At 40.9% G+C, this 12,987-nt stretch overlaps 1 protein-coding gene across 3 annotated transcripts in view; it reads left to right on the plus strand.

Annotated features, from left to right (window-relative positions):
- Positions 1 to 12,987, plus strand: part of DHRSX (dehydrogenase/reductase X-linked) — a 205,655-nt gene that overhangs the window by 63,376 nt on the left and 129,292 nt on the right. The gene's annotated exons all lie outside the window — the stretch shown is intronic.

Genomic DNA, 12,987 nt, shown 5'->3' on the forward strand with positions numbered 1-12,987 from the left:
ATCACCGAGATTTTTTTCTGAGAGGTCCTAACTGGTGGCAAAGCCCTACTGGAGGACTGAGTGTGAGTGGGCTGGCGATTTACACCATGTGTTACGGGGTGTTGATGGAGATGTAGGGCTGGAATCCCTCAAATCACCTAAAAGTCAGTGCACAGTATAAGGCATGTGTTTGAAATTCCTTGTATATTCATGGAGAAAGCCCTAGAGAGAGAAATATTAGAAAGAGAGGAGAGCTGCCAAACAAGCCAGTGCAAGCTCTTGGGCTTTTATTCCTCAAGCTCTTTTTTTCCTCCCCCTGATATATTTAAATTGCTAAATTCCTTTATGGTTTTCAAAAAGAAATCTTCATTCAAATGATTTAAATTATTTAGCGTCCAGAAGAAATTAAACAAAAGTGTAACTTTTTGCTGTTTTAACATGAGGTGTAATAAAAGTGCTGTGTATAGTCAATGGCTGTCTGTGGACTTAGAATCATAGATTTGTTTAGATTGGAAAGGACCTCTAAGATCATCAAGTCCAACCACTAACCCAGCACCACCATGTTCACCCCTAAACCATGTTCCCAAGTGCCACATCCACATGTTTTTTGAACACTTCCAGTTACGGTGATTCCACCACTTTTCTGGGCATCCTATTCCAATGCCTGACCACCATTTCAGTGAAGAAATTGTTCCTAGTATCTAATCTAGACCTCCCCTGGCACAACATGAGGCCATTTCCTCTGGTCCTGTCACTGGTTCCCTGGCTAGGCAAGGTCCATCCTTTGAGAGGTGGCTCCAGGTATATCAGCTTTCCTAGAAGTTAATTATCGGCTTGGCATGATGAAAACGAGACTATAAGGTCTATTATAATAAACAAAGTTTTGGGGGTTTTTTTGTTGGGGTTTTTTTTCCTCAAAGAAGAGAAGGGAGTCGTGCCTTGAAAGAATATTTCACATCAAATTGGCTGTTGCAGAGCCATGATATTTGAGCTAAATCCTCTGGTCAGGTAGAACAAAAAGCAGGTGTAAAGCCTGTCTGTGCTAGCACTGATGCCTGAAAAGTTCTGATAGTTCTGGCTGATGTCCTGAGAAGGACTGACAAGGTGCACTACGATTTATCAGCCCATTTGAATACCTGGTAGAAGAGTGAAGTTGTAATGTGGCTGTGCAGAAGGGCAGTGTAGTCCCTGCAGCTGTCACCTCCCTTTTTAGAAGCAGGATGTTTGGAAGGTGTTGGTCAACAAAGATGCATGTTTCTCTATGAATGGAGCTAATCTCCATTATAATTTTGGCAAGCTATTAATAGAAGATAATTAAACGTAGGATTGAAAATAGGATGTTTGTGTCATACTCCTGGAGCATTATCAATAGTGGGACTTCTTTCGTGAGTAGTTGTGCATTTCTTCAGGGGAGTGTGTGATGCTCTCTAATTGAAATATTAATAGCAGCTAATGACACTGTGGAATGATGGCCTCTTAAATGGAGACATACTATAAGAGCTTTTAATTTGTGTGGTAACTGCATATTAAAAATCTTTGACAATTCTGATGAAGAGCAATTATAGAGCATGAACAGTAGCTGCTCTTTTAAGTTAACCAATTTCCTGAGTCTCATGAATCTGCATTAGATTAATGGCCTATAAAATTTCATTCAAAAATAAGTTTTTACCTGAAGAATAAAAACAGCTACTTTAAAAAAAATAATCTTTCAAAACAATTAGCTGTCTCTATTGCAAAGCAGTTACTTTCCTGTGAAAACTTTGGTGCAAATTTTATGAGGAACAAGAAAGATGAAAATTGAAAGAAAATCTGTGAGTATGAGATCACTTCAGCATGTGCTAAGAAAGAGGAGCTTGAAAGGAAATCAGTCTTTTCATAAGAAAGAACTGTCGTGAGAGAATTAGGAAATTATATATAGTACAGTCAAGACCTTTCTGTAGTCACACATTCATACTCCATTTGAAACCCCTGACCTGCTCCTGTTATCCAAGAAGAGAAAAATGAATAAAATTCCATATTTGGAAAACAAATGTTGTATCTGTCTTGAAGACAAAACATGTACATGCCCTTTGTACTTTCTCATTCCAAGTTAGAACTAATTTTTAAGTAATTCTGTGTACAAAATCCAGCTCTGTCCAGAGGCTCAGGGGGCTTCAGTGCAGCTCCTATCTTTAAAAAAATATAAACTAAAAAACCCCACGGAGTTATGTTCCATCACGAATTTTTGCTACTGGAGGCTGGTTGGTGGCCCTGGGAGGTGGCATGTGGCAGTGGAGGGTTAAGCAGCCCAGAGCCCTGTGCAGCTGGGGTATGAAGCTCAGGCACCACCCCGCACCTTCTAGGGCTGCGCAGCCCTGTGTGTGTCTGCCTCGTTGACATGCTGTTCCGTGGAGCCACTCCCTTGGGGCCACTGCTTTGGGTCATATACTCAGAGGTAGATGGGCACCTATATGAGTGATAATCTCTGGACAGCTTTTGCAACTGTCCAGACTCTTCACCAGGCTCAGGCAAGCTGAAGAAATAAATGTGCTAACCAGAGCCTGGTTTGAATGATGTGGAAGTAGGGCAGAGAGGGAGAAGAAGGGATGTTGAGACTGTGTCAGAGGAGGTTTAGGTTAGATATTAGAAAGAATTTCTTTACAGAGAGGGTAATCAGACATTGGAATGGGCTGCCCAGGGAAGTGGTGGATTCTCCGTCCCTGGAGGTTTTTAAGACAAGACTGGATGTGGCACTCAGTGCCATGACCTAGCAACCGCAGTGGTAGTGGATCAAGGGTTGGACTTGATATCTTGGAGGTCCCTTCCAACCCAGCTGATTCTATGATTTTATGATTCTATTTTGCATGTTTTTATTAAGCCAGTAGTATCTGAGGTTAATCTCACATTAATGTGGATGCTGTAATGACTTCTGATCATTAGTCGCTTCAAAAAATTTTAATAACATGGAAATGTCCTTTTTAACATTTTGTATTTTAATTAATTGCAGGTATCTCAGGGAAACTTTTAGTACTGATTGGTTTATGTGCTATGTTTCCTGTTAACTAGATTTGTCCCAATAATCTCTAATCACCTTGTACCTCTCTTCCTGATTCTAATTACTGAAGCTTTGTATATGATAACAAGCACTTCAGTTCACAAGTGATTGCACAGTTTTCTGAAGTGAACTACTCCAGAAACTTTCAATTACCTTTTAAGTTTCGTATACCAACTCATGGTTTCTGCTTACTTATTTACACCTGATGGAAATACTGTCACCCTGAAGCCACAGGAAGCAAAGGGGACTGTTTGAGTGGCAGCAGAGCATTTTGTTGGCTGGAAGAGGCAGATCTGAATGTGACCTTCAGCTGAATGCTCTTGAGCTTGATTGCAGTATGGAAATTACATTCTCTGTCTTTGTAAAGAGAGAATATGCAGTTTAAACTACTCTTAATGATCTTACCAACATTTTTTCTTCACTCCCCCACTCCCATTCCTGGAATCTAATATAGTAAGGGAATATTTGAAGAATTGACTTTCCCAATGTATTCATTGCCCATCTCTATCTCTCCATCTGCACTATGAGCAAGATGGAATGATTAATTCAATCTTTTAATAGCACGTGGCCAGAATAAGAGGTGTTGGAATTCACAAGCAGTAAAAGTAGAAGCTCCAAAGACGATATTGAGGATTGTGATACAATATATCCTGTACTGTCTAGGAATATGATGATACTGTCAATACTGTCTTGAAAATCAAAAATAAAATATTTTGTCTTTTGAAAAGTATAGATCATAGTGCAAAGTATAAATTGTTTTCTGCTGTCTTTTTAATTCCTCTGGTGAGATGCTAAGTAGCAGGTAGCAGTATTTTGGTTTTGGTTTGGATTTCCAGTTTGATCATAAGTACATCAGTCTTTCCAATTTGACAAGTTTGATCTCTTTGAAGCAAAGAGATCACTCTTTGCTTCAGTTTCTGTGTATGAAAGTTCTCATAAATCGTGGAATCATCAAATCATTTAGGTTGGAAAATTCCAACAGTTAACCCAGCAGTGCCAAGTCCACCTGTTGTGGTTTAGGAATGGTACTCCCCAGTTTAGTGCTCCCACAGAGACTCTCCAAACCATGCTAGCTCACTTGCTCCCCTCCCTCCCCTCTCTCCTGTGGTGGGATGGAGAGAATTGGAGGCACAAAAGGTAAAGATCATGGGTTGGTATAAAACCAATTTACTGGAAACAGCAATGACATAAGAAAATTAATAGTAACAGCAATACTAATGACAGAGGGTACAAGAAAAGAAAGGTTATTGCTCACTGCGGAAACCCCCGACTATAGACAATACCCAACATCTGCCTCCAGCTCAAAGTGGGGCCACCCTGGTACTCCATCTGCCATGCTTGCTTGACCAGAAGGAAACCCTTCTTGTCAGAAGATATTCCCTTCTTCTGCCCCAGCGATGATGTTAGGTGGTATAGGATAACCTCCATATCCTAGCCATACCCCCTCCTGGCTACTGCAAAAATTAACCCTGTCCTGGCTGGAACCAGGACACCACCACCAAACTATGTCTCTAAGTGCCACATCACATCTTTTAAAAAGCTCCAGGGATGGCGATTCAACCACTTCCCTGGGTGGCCTGTTCCAATGCATGATAACCCTTTCAGGGAGGGTATTTTTCCTAGTATCCAATCTAAACCTCCTCTGGCACAACTTAAGGCCATTTTCTTTCATCCTGTCACTTGTGACCTGTGAAAAAAGACCGACCGCCACCTTGCTGTAACTTCCTTTCAGGTAGTTGTAGAGAATGATAAGGTCTCCCCTGAGCCTCCGTTTCACCAGGCTAAGCAACCCCAGCTCCCTCAGCCACTCCTCATGAGACCTGTGCTTCAGACCCTTCACCACCTTCATTGTCCTTCTCTGGACACTCTTCAGTACCTCAATGTCTTTTATATAGTGAAGGGCCCAGGACTAAACACAGGACTTCAGGTGTAGCCTCACCAGTACTGAGTACAGGGGGACAATCACTGCCCTGGATTTCTGAACCTGATAAGGAGAAATTTTACATTTATTGTGGACTTTAGTGGGAGGTAAAAGTGCCTTTAAATGGCAAATGTTTGTTGAAATTGAAACTTTCTGCTCTCAGATAGGAAGTTACACTGGGAAGGCTTCTGTATGCTCAGTGTATGACTGAGAGCAAGGACTTGAAATGGTTTCTTACATCCTGAGGGATGTAAAGCATTCTCAGATGAAGCCACATCTACTTGTTAGCTGTATGTGAAATCTTGGAGCCTGGACAATTTTTGGTTGCTGGTAGAGAGTGAAAAAAACTTCTAATGTCTCTAACTTCTGCAGGATGGGAAAATGAATTCTGCAGGTACTAGACTATGCAGAGCTATTTTCATTACCCCTATTTAAATCTCCTGGGATAAGCTCCTCTTTTTCATCTCTTATTTCGCAACAGGAAAAAAATATAATTACATGATGACATGACTTGAAGAGCATTGGGAAGTTTTACATAAAATGACATTGCCCAAGGTATTGCACAGTTACATTTACCCAGAGGGAGGGAGTATGGGAGTAAGTATCAGTAAATCTGTTCAAAAGATAACCAGATGCTTTTTCTTGATTTAAAGATACACCTGTATATAACTTCCCTATCTTTACTGTGACTGGAGTGAAAGAGAAGAAAGCCAAAGAGTAAGATTTAGTAGGTAAATATATAAAAGGAATGAAAGACAAGCAGGGCAGAGAATACATGGCAAATGGAAATATGTCCTTCTTTATTCTTGTGATAGTATTTTCCCATGTAAGAAATTATATGGGTAAATGGATCCTTTAAATATATGCATATGTAGGGATGATTACTTTCTTCTTGAAGCTAGTATTCAGTTTCTTCTCCTTATATTTTTAACAAGTCCAGTAATCTTTCACATGCAGGCTGTGTCTGTCCAGTATGCTGTAAGGAATTAGTGGGATCTCTTCAAATTATTGCAACAACCATTCTGCCCTTATTTCACAAAATCCTGTGTTAGATGTTTATGAAGTGCCTTTTATGAGCGAAGCTGGGACTGCTCACATATTGATAGCCATGGCTGAGCTGAATTAGTGCTGTGCCTTGTCAGCGCATGGTGGTGTCTCCTATGCCTCTTCTGTCCAGCTTCATGGCAGCAAAGCCCTCCCTTCCAAGTGAAGGCAATGTTTCATGACCTCATCTGAGTCCCTCGTTGGAGTGTGCCCCCAAGACAAAATGATTGCACAGCAAAATATGCCATATGTGGGGTAACAGCAGTGGGTAGTCTGGTGCCAGATATTCGTGCACAAGTTTGTCAATATGTAGTATCAGCCTTTATCTGATATATCCTTGTTCTTTGTTTCTCCAGCAAAAAAAACCCAACTGACTTAAGCCAGGAATAGCAAGGATATATAAGACAAGGTCTACTGTGTAATGGCAGAAGTTGTTTAATGACTTGCAGAACCTTAATTTCACTAATATAATTTTTACTTGAAGATCTAAGGCAACTTTTCAAATTCTTGATTCTTTCTCTCCCTTCCACCCCGCTCCCAGGGATTGTGTACTCTCCTATTCCTACACATTCAGTTGAGAACTTTACTCGCAGGGCAGATTGTGGGCAAACCTGGAGTCCTGATGAATTTTTAGCAGATTTTCATACTGCACTCTGATATTTTCCAACTGACTGATTTGTATAATGGTATGTTCAATCTATCTATTTGGCAATCATAAAAAATTAGATTCAAATCTCCTATCTTTAGATAAATTTTGGCTAAAGGAACAAAGTACTCAAAAATGGCAAACATGGCCAGAAGTAAGATTTAGGGCTCGGGAACTGCACCCTCCCATCTGCTTTTGCTTTCTTTTACCTCAGGGCAGCTCCATATTTGTTGGGATCAAATTTCCTAATATCTCTCTGTCAAAATCAGCCTGAACTTGTATTGTAAAAAACTGAGATATATGCTTCATCAAACCATTTTTCAATGCAGCCTTGTTTCCCATTGTCTGAAAGAAGGCCATTCAGAAATGGCAAGGAAACTTCCCAAATTAACCATTCTCTTTAGTTTCCTCCATTCTCAGTCTCTTCTTTCTTGGAGGGTGGGAAGGCACAACATTCGGCATTTTTTTCAATGACCCTGATGCGGAAGGTCTGCATAGGGTTTATTGGAGGAAGAGGTTCTTCACAGTCAGAGCAAAGACAGCATAAATCTGATTGGAAAATTACCATGTATATTGTTTTTGAAAACTGTAATTATCTTTTTCTCCATGCAGCCCTTCTGCCAAGTCTAGCAGCATTATGAAGTCCAAGATCAACATATTTGACAAATAAAGGAAAAGCACTCAGGCTTCAGTCAAAAGATGTATGAAAATGCGGCTTCCCTTGGCTCTTGTAACCAGGCAGGACTTCTTCACTTGCAAACACTCCAGTCATATGCTCTGAAGAACAGGGCACTGAAATACATGTGCATGTGCAGAGGAAGAATTTTTTGATGACTTCGACAAGTCTTACCTTTCTGGCATCTATGGATTCAGAGCCTTGACTGACCCCACAAAACCACGGTTGATTTGGATGTGTAAGAGGGCTAGGTGCCTCTGCTGGTGTCCTCACTAGTCCTTTTTTTTGCCTTGAGGACAATACCACCATGCAGAGATTTATGATTGAAGTGCATTAAATTGCTCAGAGCTGTTTTGGAGGTGGGGGGGAAGGTGAAGAGAGGGGAAAGGGGATTGAAGCACTTGAAAATTACCTCATCTTAAACAAAAGCCTTTTTCCTGGGTCTTTGAAAGTCTAACATTTCCTTCTGCTTCCTCTTCCACACCCTACCTTCCTCACACTTCTCCCTTTATCTGCATTTATCCTGTCTTTCCAAGAATAACTAGAAGAAATGAAGATAGGTGTGTCATGCAAATGAAATTTTTAGAGCAGCTTTCCACTCCCCTTCCCATTGTTGATCCAAACCCTCTTTTCCAAGACCTCTCTTAACAGGTCTTGGATCTTTGACTATCAAAAATTGTTTCTCTCTAAAGCTACCTTATTTTGGGCATTGTTATTTTTCTTTAGTAAAAAGTATTTATTTAAGTACTGTAATACTGGCAACATAACTTTCATCTTACTACTGTGCCAGTTTATCTTGCATCTTTTCTAATATTTGGGGGCTTTTTTACTATAGTTAGGTCTTGCTGAGGATACTGGTTGGAGTCTAATAATGCCTGTTGCTATCTGATACCTCCCAAGGCTCTCCAGTGGGTTCATGAGGTGAAAAATAAAAGGAAAATGAGCCATTCTGCTTATTAATCCTTTGTAGTATGACTTTTTCATGTATTAAATGAGATATCTAGGGACAAGTCCTGGAATTGTTTTTGGAAACTTGTCTCTCAGGCTTCTGTGAAGGGCTTGTCATCTTGCCTGTAAATGTTATCACTTTATCCTTATAAGCAAGCTGGCATGCTTGTCAAAAAGATAAACAAATGTTATAAAATTAGAGCAGGCTTAAATTTGGATGGGTTTCTTTTTTTGTTTGTTTTGGGGTTTTTTTTAAAGTTGTTTTCATTGGCAATTAAAAAAAATTCGTTAGTCTGGCTCAGCAGATGTTTGCTGCTAACTCTGAGGTAATGTCACTTGTTCCCGTGTTGACAATGTCAGGAAGGGATGAGGATACACATTAGCTCCTTAGCTGGCTCAGCACGCTGCTTCTCTAGCCGCCAACTCCCCCGCTTTTATATCATTTGCTGCCGTGCTACACTTCGGCTATTTGTCCAGGCTTGCTGGATATGTGGTGCCTTGGCTTGAGTTACAGTACTGGTTGGGTCCCCAGCTGTCCAGGCAGCCCAGACAAATTGCTGCCACTGTGTGGGAGCTCTGCTGTATTGTGGATATGCCCACTTCATGGGGCACGGGCTGTGTGTGTGTCCCCCTGTCGGACATCCCAACCTGAAATACAGGCAATGGAACTTCTGTGAGTTTCCAGCATTGGTAAGTGTGAGGTATTGTTTGTTGTCTCATTGGCATGCAGCATTTCAGGATCTCTGTGTGTCTTGTGCATTGGTTAAACAACAAACTTGGTCTTATTGGATGTCAGGGGTTTTGCTGTGGTTTTGTGAGCATTTGTTACCAGTTGTATTCCCTGTCGGTTTCTCTGTGGGAGCCTTATTAAATTAGGTCTTCCCCTGGCTGCTGAAATTCTTACAGCCATCTGGCTGCTGCTGTTTTATTTATAGTACCTTGAGATACTATGAATTTGTAGGGCAAGGGACACATTTCCATGGTTTGGTTTCTCCTGCTGTTCTGGTTCTTCAACACCTTTCTCTTCCCATGAGTAACTCCAGGCAGCTTCTCTCCGGTACTTCCATTTCCTCATAATTCCTGACAAAACCTAGGAGGCTTGACACCTATCTGATGCAAAACTCCAGTTGTGCTTGGAAACAGGTGCTCTCCCTGGGCAAATAAGTCAACCCTTGCACAATGCATCCATCGATTCGAGGTATGTTGGACCTGCTGACCGTGTGCCTGTGGATCTGCATGTGAGCATGACAGTTGTTCATCAGTGGAAGGTCTGATGGTCTCAACTGCTGAAACCAGCAGGATACCTTTTCACAGGACTAGTCAGGCTGGTTGCCACCTACTTGGTTACCAGCCTTAAAGGCCTTCAATCTTGATTGCATATTGATGCTCTTTAGAAAAGTGATTGGAAGCAGCAAAGGCAGAAATGATTTTGGTATTCAAATTTGGGAAGACCATTTGCATTTGAAAGATCCTCTGCACAGGCTTAGGACAGGCTTAAGGCAAGCACAGTTTGTCTGGTTTATTTGTCAGGACTTGAACACCTGAAATTTTCTTCTGTTAGGATAGTCCTGGAATGACTTTTTGAGTCTGGCCCCTGTTTACTTGGTTTATAACAAACCAGAACTTTATGGAGATGTTACTGTAAGGCACATACAAAAGGCTATTGCTGAAAGCTGCGTGGGTTCCCCAGCACTTTACTAGTTGCCTCTCAGAGTCACAAATGAATTATTTTTCTACATCTGCTTAGAAGGGATCTTAATGACTATAATCTCAGTATCGCCATCGTGTAAATCAGGGAAAAAGAGTCGGAATATTTTGCAATAGGAAAAACTACTCAGTAATTCCATGGTAGACTGAACTATATGAATTCTTTATCCAACTAGAAAAACTTGATTGTGCCTTATCCTGTGTCCACATGAAGACTACCAATTACAGTTTACTCTCTTTTTCTTACTCAATGTTGCTGAGTGCTCCAAATTTGGCTCTTGTTATTCAGTCATCAAACTAAATATTCATTGTGGGTTCTCTTCTTTTTTTCTTTTTTTTTTTTCCATCTGTGGTTCTGCCAGTTACCTTCAGGCCTAATATTTGCATGTAAATTATTCAGTTATAGGAAGAATGAAAAAAATAACTGTTAGGATTTGTCTGCAGGGATCTCTCCAGCACAAATACCACTGAAGTTCCTGCACTGAGTGGCCGGTTCAGGAGGTGCAGGTGGGTTCCAGCATGGCACATCACAGATGGACACTCTGATCAGCTTTTTGGATGCCTTCAACCATGCTTGATTCTTGCCTGATAAGGGCTGGAGACTGATTAAGACAATCCGAATTCTGCCCTTGGCCTCTGATGTGTTAAAAAGAGGATTAATGAGGAGATTAATATAAAGATATTATATTTTAATGTCCACATGACTCATAATGTGCCACAATGCAGATTCTGGATTAGTAGGGTAGGAGATGTAACTTTGTAAAAACTTGATGCAATTTGCTTTTCATAAACTTTTAGTACTTTTTCTTCTTTTTTTTTCTTGACCTCAAACACACTGTGATGTAAAGATTACAGAATACTAAAGCAAATAACTCTTAAAGGGAACTCTTCTTCTGAAGTTTGCATTGTCTGTGTTCACGTAGTGCATTTCTGCAAAAAAAGAGAAAGTTTAATGCCTCAGTTTTGATCTGGCTACTTCCATGACCCCCATCCCTACCCCAGAGTTGAGATTTTGCTGGCAGGAACTGGTCATTGAGATGGAATTGGTCATTGACATGGGTCTGCATGCTTTCTTATTTCTCTGTGGTCTTGGCAGTTGCAGAGACATCCTGACAGCCCTCTTTTAGGGTCCCTTGAAAATTAATATTTTTAAAAATTCTAGAATTGCCTTACATTCTTTGTAGTATTCAATTTGTGTGAAGATGTCTCTGTACATAGAAGTTATTTCAGATTAAGAAATATGTTTGAAAGGACAATAATTCTTTTAAAATAGCTTCACATCTGGACAGAATAAATCTGCCTTTATTTTTCTGTTTTAGGTTAATCCAGTTGCAAAGTAAACAGGCTTATTTTGTCCAAATACATTGGAATTCAGGCAGAACCTGCAGCCTGGGAGAAGCTTCTCTTGGAGGTTGATGTGATAAAGCAGCTCATAAGGACTGCAGGCTTTGAACACAAAGGAAAATTAACAGCTAGAGCTTGGTGAGGGGATTTCATTAACACAGGGCTGTAAGGTTCTCATGTCCCACAGTGAGATCACTGGCATTCTGCCTCTGTACTTGAGATCAGTATCTACCTCCATACCAGGAGCAAAAGCAGAGAACCAGCTCAGGTGATTTAAATGAGGTGCAAGAAGCGCCAGAGGGAACCTCCCCAGGCATTGCAAAGCTGGTGGGTCTCCACTGCCTCCTGCCTGGGGGGCTCCAGCCTCCAACTGCACTGGGCTCAACCTCTAGCACAAAATAAACCAGTATCTGCTTAAAAACCAGGCTGAGCCCAGGTCTGCTTTGAGTTTCATATTGGGTTTCGTCATGGAAGAGGTGTTTTCACACTTGAAAGGTGGATGTTCTGCAAACTCCACATGACACTGGAGTTCTAGTGGGAGCAGGCACTAATAAACTGCCTTTCACTAGAGTTGCCACTATCTCACATGCACAGCCCTGGATTTGATCTTTACCACTTTTATTGATGTAAATATTATCTGTGTTTCATTTTCATGGAGATTCATTTTACATTAAGCTATCTGACTTGATGGTAACTGTACACATTTTAAAAATTAATAAAACCTAGGAATTAATTGAGGAATTTTTTTGGTTCTCCCCCACCCCCAAGATGTTTGCATTTCCCATTTTGACTGAAGTGAGTGGATAGACTGAGATGTGCCATGCAGTGTTGTGTCTGTTCAAAACCATGCTATGTGGGAGCTGTATCCTGTACCCATTGTAAATAAAACAGAAAATGTCTATTTATCTGTGTGTCTGCAGCTCTTATTACTCCCTTCCTGGGTGCTTTCTTGGGTTCTTGGAGCTAGCTGCTACAAGCAGGCCTGTTTTGAACAGAATGTGTCTCTGCAACCGAGTGAGTCTGTCCATCTGTCATGCTCTTCATTGCAGGCTGGTAGTGTAGCTGATTTAAGTGGCCATTAGGACCAAAAAATTCTCATTTTCTTTGCAGGCCTCATGGACAGGGTAGGACTGAGCATTTTCTTTCATTGTCCTCTGCTAAGCACCACTTCATCACAGTGATATTCTTTATCTGACTTCTGACTTCTCATTTTCCTTCATGTCATTGCCCCTTCCCCAGTCCTGACTTGTCTTTCTCCTTTTGTTCCATTGATATTTTTCTAAGTGAATAATTTTGCATTAAAATGTTACTTCTTATTCAATAGGTAGATATAGTGGTGCACTAATGGAAATGAGTGACAGCCCCTGTGTGCAATGTATGACATCCAAATGTCAGGTCAGCAATATGGTGAGAAGACAGGAAGCAAGGGGAGGCATGGGCAGGCAGAAGAGGAGGAGAAGGTATTCAGGCCCAAAAGAATGCATTTTCTCTTGAGGAGATTTCTTTTGGACCTGTGGGCATTTTACTTAGAGTTTCTGATTAGAAATATTTTTGGTGGATATTGCAGGGCTGCTTATAACTAAACTGAAACCCCTCAGGAAAGCTCTTGGCGAAGTTTTGTTTAGCTTGAGTGGCATATGTCAGGATAGTCTATGTGCATGGATATCACTGTAACTGGAGTTAACTTT

The sequence above is a fragment of the Lepidothrix coronata genome, unplaced genomic scaffold, assembly GCF_001604755.1.
Source record: "Lepidothrix coronata isolate B3197 unplaced genomic scaffold, Lepidothrix_coronata-1.0 Scaffold57, whole genome shotgun sequence".
NCBI classification, from domain to species: Eukaryota; Metazoa; Chordata; class Aves; order Passeriformes; family Pipridae; genus Lepidothrix; species Lepidothrix coronata.